The sequence below is a fragment of the Tiliqua scincoides genome, chromosome 4 (genome assembly GCF_035046505.1).
Source record: "Tiliqua scincoides isolate rTilSci1 chromosome 4, rTilSci1.hap2, whole genome shotgun sequence".
NCBI classification, from domain to species: Eukaryota; Metazoa; Chordata; class Lepidosauria; order Squamata; family Scincidae; genus Tiliqua; species Tiliqua scincoides.
This window is the reverse complement of record NC_089824.1, coordinates 177,174,909-177,184,917: the sequence shown is the minus strand read 5'-3', so window position 1 is coordinate 177,184,917 and position 10,009 is coordinate 177,174,909.

Below are 10,009 nucleotides of genomic sequence, written 5' to 3'. Positions count from 1 at the left end.
CTCCCATTGGTCAGAAAGGGTACATATGAAACAAGGAAGTGTTTGCCTACTGGGGGGCTCAAACGGCTTTTTCTGATTGCTGACAAAGACTTTTCAAACAGCTTTGAAAGGCAGTGGGCATCTTTTTTTATCCCACAATGCATTAGCTTGAGTATAGCTTACAGTTTTCGGCATGTAAGCATCACACCTACTGCTATTTTAAAGATTTGGGTGTGTGTGTGTGTGTTTCCCCCTAGTCCTTGACTTTTAATAAGAGCTGTCTCTTCTGAAATAATGCCTCTCTGTGTTTTGTCAAATGGCCAAGCACAGCTGGTGAACTTCATCCCTTGGGTTATGTACCAGCCAGAAATGTTCAGCTCAATACATGTCTTCAAGTGTTGACCTGACTAGATGTGGCAAATACTGCTGGAGCACCAAGGGAGAATTGCATTAATCAAGCCCCTTCTTATCAGCTGCACAAGAGGAATATGAAAAATGAATGCTTCTCCAGCACTCCAACATGTTAAATAGGTCTTTGACTGCCCCCACAGCTATTCAGTATGGTGTGTAATCGCACTTTGAAAGATTATTTTGTAATCATAGCTCCCTGTACTGGCTTCTGGTGGTGGTGGTGTTGCAGGAACTAGATACAGTGAAAGGGTGTGTTCAGTGCTGCCATGTACAATGCTGATTCCTTGTATCTGCATTTTAAGGAAATCACTCAAACAGGAGGTTCTGTATTCAAGAGATAGGAAGTTGCATAGATAGGATTATCTTCCAGTCCAGGGTTTGTGACTTTCCTGAGAACAAGCAGAGACCACACATGATCTGTGTTGGGGGGTGGGGGGGGGGAGAAGCAATATTCAAAGTAGTCCATGGTATATTACTGGTATCATCTGATGTGGGCAGGTACTTTTGATTGGGAGTGATGCTGTCTGGAAGTAAAGTTTATATTGTCCATTATTTGAATATAAGGAAATGGCACAAATGGAAAATAGGAGAAAATAACAAAGGAAAAATACGATTCTTAACCAGGCAGATTCTATCAGATCCCTGTCAGAAACCCAGGGAGAAAATATACGCCTCATATTATCGGTATCCTTGGATGTGGTTCCAGGGACTGGGGTGACAGCCTTCCTCCAGGGGCCCTGAATCCTTCTCCCCAGGAAGGGGTTCAAAAGCAATTTCTCAATTCCAGGGCCATACAAGGGACTTATTTTTGCCAGATGCAAGAGAGGGCACCAGGATGCAAATCTCTTGTTGTCTTGTGTGCTCCCTGAGGCATCTGGTGGGATACAGGAAGCTGGACTAGATTGGCCTTTGGCCTGATCCAGCGGGGCTCTTATGTTCTTATGTCTCTAGCTTCCTCTCTGTACAGGATACTGAAACCTCACTCCCAATCACTGAAAAACTTTTATAGTAACACCTGTGAATTTTCAGCAGGCAAGGCTCACACCATTGACAGCCTATCTTCATACCCATAAGAGCCAGAAACTAGATTTTAAATTTTAAAAGTTGTAATTCTCAGGAAGCTGAATTTGTCCTCAAGCATTTCTGTCCTCTTGCTGAATTGCAGCAGGCACATGACTCTAACATACAGCTCACTCTGCCATACATCTGACTTCATAAACATAGTGCCAGAATGCATCCTATCTTAAAATATGGATCTGGTCATAAGAAAATAATATCAATAATTATTATGATTTTATACTATTTATAAAATACAGTTCAAGTATTCAAAGTATTTCCCAGGCATTATTCAGTAGTTCTTACAACAACCATATAATGTATGCCAGAATCATCCATTCTAGCTGAAGGGGGGGGGGGCTTATATGTTAAGTGATGTCCATTACATAGTTAGGAATGGTGGAGAAATACATATTCTCCTTTTTATGATGCATGCTGTATGTTAGAAGTCAACTGAACCATTACAAAGAGTGTGTTCTGTGGGAAGGAATGTTGCAGTGTGTAGAGGTCTTCGTCCTATGTTTAATTAACCAGTCCAAGAACTCTTCCAATGAGGTTTCCATGGAAACAGATGCTGGTCTGTAAAAGCCCTCACAGTGGTGTGGTTTGCCTTGAACATACAGATGTTTATCTATAATTTAGCTTTCGTGTTAATAAAGTCATGGAGTTTTGCCCACAGCCTCTTTGCAAAAAGAGGCAATGGCCCTTTTGTTCTGCCAGCACATCTCGCACTTGCAAGGCTCGGCCTCAATGTCACGAGAAAACAAAGCCCATCTGTGATATCCAAGTAGCAGCTGGACACTGCCTTACACAGCTCTCTTGATCATATTTCAGCCCAATAAACCGCTACATAAACCTCTCCCTGCAACACATAACAGGTTCTTTCTCTCTCATGTTTTTTTCTCTTCCTCAGTCTGGTTCCTTAAATCTCTTTGATGGGTTTGTTTCCATGGCATTAACAGTGTCTGTCTCTTTCTGCATAAAGCATGTTCCCCCCCCCCCACACACACACACATTACCCCCACCTCCACCCCGGCAGTCAGTGAAGGTAAGGGAGACTCTTGAGACCAAATCATTCAGCTGTGGCTTGTTCCGTCTGCAACCTTTTGAAAGGAGCTGCTAGACAAAGCCAACTTGTGTTTTTGGCTGCTGTCAAATGTCAAGTATTATCTAAGCATGGCTCTGGAGCATCATTTCTTATCCAGCTTGTCAGCTCTGAACTGGGCATCAGAGAAATCATCAGACATTGGATTTTTGTCTTGTGACTGAAATGATCGTCTTTCTTTGCCATGCAATCACCTTTCCTTCTCAGTTGAGATGTACCCCTTCTTTTTGTTTGTGCAGTGGATATCCTGAGGCTGTCTCTTCTCTGTGGTAAGGTAAGGCCATTTGCATGAACCTTCTAAGAAACCATTGTCCTTGATGTAAAAAATTGTAACGTTAATTATATCTTTTCAAGGAGGTGAGCAGACAAGAGTTCTGCAAGTTTTTCCACATGTGTGGCCTACAACTAGAGTTTCTGTGAAGTGGGGCTTTAGGGCTCTGCTTAACTTTTTTTTTTTTTGCGTAAGGAGCAGTGAGGAATATTTATGGCCTTATTGGCAATGTATGATAGTGCTGTGGGGTTTGGAGACACCATGGATATGCATTTTCCAAGGGTCTACTGTTGGTGCTCATTTTTCTCCACCATCAACAGTGCACACAAGTGACATGATGGACAGGCCATCTGTCTGTCAGTTATGGGGTAGAATGCTCTTTCTAGAAAGACAAAAGTTCTGGAAACTTCTTATACTCTAACCAGTTTATTGTGGCAGTGGTGCACTTCATCAAATGCATGATGTTGTCTGAGAAATACCAGTGTGTATCTATGTACTCAGATGACATATGAAGTGTACCTCTGTACACATGGAGCATAAGCAGAATTCACGTGATGAGTGCTCAAGATAATGGGAGTGCAAAAAAAAATCATGACAGCTGGTGGGGTAGATAGCCATGGATTCCTGCAGTTCATTTTAGTGCAAAGTGTATTTAACCTGCTAATGGATGTCCTCCCAGGCTTCCTCCTGCCAAGTCCAGGAGGTGTCATAGGTTTCTTCACGGAGCAGAGAGCAGAGATTGCACTTACAGTAGCAATTATTTGATTTAATAAACTTAGTGTGGTAATGGATACCACCTTCTATTTCAATTAACATCAGTAATTTAAATAATACATTTACATTTCTAGTATATTTTGGATGTGTAGCAATAGATACAACTGGCTAGATGGTCGACTAAAATTGGAAATAGTAAACTAGTAAAATCAGTATTCAACTTGGCAGCCAGTGGGGTTCCATCAGGGGCGGAGCTGGTGGGAATATGGGAGTGGATCAGGGTAGGATGAGCACAGATCGTGGTGACACCAGCATCCACTGTATCCAAAAACCCTATCCCATCTCAGATACACCCCCACAAGGTTTCTCAGAGCTATGCTAGCAAAAAAAGTTGGAGTAGCTTTCAGAAGTCCCATAGAGGATCTGGCAGCAGCTGAGGAAGTAAGTATAACATTCCTTACCTCTCCCGGTTGGCCTAATCCTGCTGGTGCACAGGATGCAACGAGTGCTACATCATGAACTCACAGTGTGTGTGCTGGTCTACATTAGAATTGGGCTGTAATTATATATAGTCTTTTTTGCAACATGACCCTAGGTGGTTCATCGGTGGTTTCACCCTCTGCCTCATCACAACATACGAAAGAGTTTATAGATGTTTACAGTTCTGGAAAGTCTCATCTGACAGACTGACAGTGGCACCTTGCCAATCCATCCCCACCCTGTTGACCATCTTCTGTACTTGGACAGAGTTTTTGATCAAACATCCCAAACGTATCAGTTGGTGTTTTGATTCATGACAAAAGTCCAGGATGATTTTTCTTTCTTCAAAACTGGTTCATTCTCAGTGGTTGCCATTTCCCATCCTTCTCGGTCTTCAGCCTTCCCCTGTGATGCTAAGAACAATTGAAAGAAAAATCCACTCATTCAAACAGCGCAACGATTCTTACATGGCATACATAATAACAGTGATCAATGTTCATGCACAGGTGAGCAAGGCCAGACCTGCCAGGATCAAACTGTGTTCAGTGCAAAGCAGAAGAAATTGTACTGCTCCTGTCCTTGCTAGAAATTGTACGAGCAAGACTGAGCTAGATTTTTCCATTTTCCTGCCAAATCTCTGGGCAGTGAAGATTACATCCTGAACTCCAGTCTAGGTTCTTTATCTTTTCCTTCAGTGATTCATTCAAGGCAAGTTTGTTTTCACGTCTTCATAGGAATCTTGTACACTGAGACAAAAGTACATTGTTATCAACCTTAGATGCTCTAAGTTTAGATAATCTCTAACCTCTTAGATGCTCTAAGAGGATTTCCTGCCTAAGGCAGGGGGTTGGACTAAATGACCAATTAGGTCCCTTCCAACTCTGATTCTATGATTCTATGAACCTATGCTAGTAATGTTTATACACAAAATAGATGGAGCTTTATCAGTAGCTGCTCACCTCTGGCTCTGTCTGGAAAGATTGCTTGCTGGGAATGCAGCTGAGGCTTCTTTGCATACCAAAAGTCTAAGGTTGGATTCCCGGCATCTCAAGGTAGGACTGTGAATGATTCCTGTCTGAAACTCTAGAGAGCGAACAACCAGTGCAGGCATTACTGGGTTAGATGCACCTCTGACCTGACTCAGTGGCAGGCAGCTTCCTGTGTTGACAGATGATGGTGAAATGAATAGGTTTGGTGTCTGGGCAACATTCCTTCCTACAACATTTCTGCCTTGCTGTCATTATTGCCCAGAGTACTGAAACACTGGCCTTCAAGTGGCAGGTTGTGCCCTAGCCCAGGATGGATAGCAAGAGCAGCAAAATGATATTCTTTCAAAAGTTTTTCTTTTTTTAAAACAAAGGAAGAGAAGGAGAGAGCATGAGATGGGAGAAGTGAGAAAGAGACCAATCCTATGCCTGACTACTCAGAAGTAAGTACCATTGTCAGTAGAGCTTCCCCTAGTCAATAGGGTTTACTCCCAGGAAAGTGTGGATAGGATTGCAACCACAGTTAGACACAGACAGGGAAAAGAAAAATATATCTGAAGTTGCAGGCTGGGCTTAAAGGTAGCTCTGCATGTGCAGCCAAGGATTGGCGCATAAGACCAACCTCACTGAGGTATGCCTGTGTAAACTCTTGAAGCCTATTTTGCTAACAACATCAAAGCTCTAAAACCCACAGTGGCTAAGTTAAGGTGGCCTATTTTTAAAATTTTGTTTGTAAAGAGAAACACAGCTTTAATTAGCATTTGTTCATTAGATGGGTTCTGTTCCTAAACATCCTATTTATATGCAAATTAAATCCTATTTTTGGATAGCTTGGAGACTAAAATAGTTTGTTAGGGGATGGAAAGTTGGCCTGGCCTGGAACTACTGCAGTCATCTTGTTTATTGATGACCTATATTTTTCATGACCTGCATTGCTTTTAAAAATGAAGTTACTCCACTGAAGTACATTTTTGCTCTTTTTCAACCCAGACACAAATCACATATGAAGCAGTAAAATGGCTCTGAATGGCTACTTTCTTTCCTCTTTAAGCTACAGATGACAGTGCAGTGTAGCCAACGAGGACCAAATGCAGGGATGCTCCCTTACCTAAAGCTTAAGTGGTGACCCATGTCTGTGGGGAGGGCCTGGGGAGAAGTTGTTACCAGTCGCCTAGTCTGGCACTGGCTGGGTTAAACTGCTGTACCCTCCAGTGCCAGGAGAGGGTTGTGAGTTATCTTTCTTCCAAGTGAACCAACCAGATGGGGAAATTTTTGTCAGAAACTGATCTATTTTTCTTTTGAACTTTATCTTTTATCTCAAGTATATAATCTGGCTGCTTTTTCTCCCAGCTTCCCACCTTTGGTTTTTACAGCTGCCTCCTTACCTTGCTCTTTGTGCAGTTTCCCTAAAGCCAGAAGGGCAGGAGATCTGACTTTATTTACAGGGACAGCATGTACTGTCCCTTAGCCAGAAGTCCTGTACTTCCAGGTGTGATGAAACCATGCAAGAAGCATGGAAAGGAGCTCCCCTCTCCCTTTCCTACAGCATCACAACAGAAGTGGCAGCCACAGCATCAGCGTGGGTCCACACTCCAGCTTGTACTGCCCTTACAATTTACCACAATGTGGCAGCTGCCACAGGGGAAAACTTAAAAATAAACATTGCTATGTCATCCACTTTGAACTTTTTTTTTGAGAAGAAATATAGAAATCTTCTTAATAGTAACAATAAAATGGTCACCATATGATAGCTATTTCAGCTGCCTAGACCTCAACTAGAGAATTTTAACACTGCTATGGAATTTATTTATATTCAGGAAGTGCATTTTATATATAGTGACAGATTTAAACAAGGGTTGGTGGGAAATAATTCCCTGAATAAGAGGTTTGCTTCAGTATTTTTGTCAAATATGATTCAACGTTTTCCCATTATCTTCTAAATGCTAACTGCTGTTTGAATAATTTGCTTAAGTGCCATTAAACTTCACTATCAATCTCTTATTAGAAATAACACTATTATCATTATTGAGTTATTTCTGCCATCTAGTCAAGGGAAGAAAGGAATGGCATTTCACACTCAGGAAGAGTCAGGCTGGGTGTGTTTGAGAGGGTTGGCAGGAAACCTTGTGTCCCCCCCCCCCCCGAGTGCTGAAGGTTGAGACTGCAACAGATAAATGCTTGCTGCCTCTGTTTATGAGGGAGGTGGCATAGCTCCCCATTAACTTGGGAGATACAACTTCATCAACTCTTTAACAGAATCTTATTCAAAGAGAGCCAGCATAGTGCAGTGAATTATAAGAAAAGCCCCACTGGATCAGATCAAAAGACCATCTAGTCTAGCTTCCTGTATCTCACATTGGCCCACCAGATGACTCAAGGAGCACCCACGAAAACAAGAGACCTGCATCCTGGTGCTCTCCCTTGCATCTGGCATAAAGAGAGATCCTCCTGGCCATAAAGCTCATTTGGTGTTATTGGATCAGGACACTCTCTTTCAACATAGCCTACCTCACATGATCATTGTGAGGATCAAATGGGTGGTGTGAGAACCAAGTATGCCACCCTGATATCCTTGGAGGAGGGGAAGGATAAAAATATAACAATAATAGTAATTCTTATATCCCTCATCTAGGAAAATACGGGTAGCCTTTATCCATCAAAACTGATTCAGCAAGTGCATGTCATGACTTAGGTACACTACAGTCCTATGCACGCCTGGAGGTATTTGGGGACTGGATAAGGGCTAATAGACTAAAATTAAAGTGGAACCAGACAGGTCCTCCTGGTTCCAAAGACCATGATGCAGGTACTAGATACACAACTTGTTCTAGATGAGGTTGCTCTCTTTCTCAGGTCCACAGTCCATGGCCAGGGGGCATTCGCCACACAATTGGCTGGTGTGCTAGCTGAGACTGTATCTGAGCCAATTAGATCTGGTTATGGTGGTCCAGGCCACGGTGATGTCTCAGCTACACTGGCAGCTATTCTGTTCCGAGCCCAATTTAAGGTGTTGGTGCTTACTTTTCAAGCTGTTCACTGCATAGGACCGGGATACCTCAAGGACCACCTTCCCCCATAGAATCTTGTATGTCTCTTGTGATTGTCAGACAGGGCACTGGTTAGGATATTGCCACCAACTGAAGCCAAGGGGATGGGGGCAAAGTGTAGGGTTTTTTTTTCTGATGTCACACCATGTCTTTGGAATCACTTTTCAGAAAACCAGAGACAACCCCCTCTCTATATAGTTGCTCTTAGGGTTTAATAGTATTTTTAATCCACTTGTCTTTGGAGGAGGGAGGACCCTCTTAGGGGCCCCTTTTTTATTTTAGATTGTCGGTTGCTGTTTTTCCACTATTTTTTATTATATGTTGCTGGTTTTATGTGTTTTAACTGCTCCAGTATCATTTTAACTGGTTTTTATGTAATCTTTTTATCAATTGTATGTTTTATTGCATTTTATTGTATACTGCTTTGTATACAGTGGTATAAAAATTTTTTAAATAAATATCTACTCAGAAGTAAATCTCACTGAGTTCAATGGGGCTTACTCCCAGGCAAGTAAAGGATTGCAACTTTGAGGTTACTTGCTTTTTACCAGAAATGTTACCATCAGTTGCGATGTCACAATCTCTTGTACCCCAGAACCCATCACCAGCATTTGTATTGTGTTCTGGTTAACAATAAACTAGTTCTCTCTCACACACACACTCACACTAAGTGCAGCAGAAGACCAGGAAGATAGTGGCTAGTTGAAAACATTTTAGATTGCGTTTCAGATCGTGAATGGCCCAGTATTTGCAGACACTGAAATAGGGCCCAATCCTATCCAGCTTTCCAGCACCAGTGCAACCGTAATGCAGCCCCGAGGTAAAGGAACAAATGTTCCTTTACCTTGAGGAGGCCTTTGTGACCTCCTCCCCAGCACAGGATGTAGTGCATGCCCAATGGCACAGCTGTACCAGCAATGGAAAATTGAATAGGATTGGGCCCAATGATTCTTGCTATAGAAAGGCAGAATTGTGACCATAAGGCAACTCAAACAGTGATGATAGGTTCCTCCCAAAAACAATGATTTAGAATAGTTGAGTATCATCTATCAGTGAAAAAGTTGTCAAAGTGGTTTACACAGAAGAAAAAAAATGAGAAAATGGTTCTTTGTCTCAAAGGAACTTGCAGTCTAGGAAAACAACATTATCTTGAGAATATGATCAAGATTTGTGTGTTTTCTCTTGTCATTTGCAGCTAATGAAAAAGTGCTTATTTCTGGTCATGACCTGATTAATGACATCACTTCCTGCTTAATGACATCACTTCAGACCTCAGTAGGCATAATGAATGCTATTGGGTCCGCTGTATGAAACAAGTATGATACCTCTGCTCTAGCTTGCCACCTCCATACTTCCTCTTTTCTCCAGTTTCCCCTTCCTTTTTGAATCCAGCAAGCAGGAGGATGAGGAGGAGGGGAAGCAGACAGGTGAACTGAGATATTCATGCCCCCTTTAAGCCATATCTGCCCAATATTGCATATACGCAACAGGGATCAAATGTGTACACCTGTGGGCTGAGCAGAAATGGGTCTAATGCCTGAGGCAGTTGTCTCAGGTGGCCTCATGATGAGCCAGCCCTGGAGGTTCAGGAGCAGCTACAACGTGCAGGTGCACATGTATCATTTGGCTGCAGAGTTGTCAGCATTTGTGCTTGAATGCTTAGGACAGGTGCAGGAGCAGACCAGAACTGGATCTCAGGAAAGAGTTCTGACAAAGGCAAATGATTTATAAGCTGCTATTAATACCCCTAGAGTCGTACTAGTTTACTCAAGGTTGCATACAGCCTTCTGCATGGTGAAAGTCCCTTCTGTTTTCTTCAGCAGTGCTTCTGCGATTTTCACCCGTCCCTGCCTTGCCTTCCCAAATGAGTCTCCCCCTCCCCATCCAGCACTTTGCCACACGAGTGCCTGTTGCAAAACTTCCTGTGCAAGCATGGGAACCATAAAAGGCTTATTCTTGC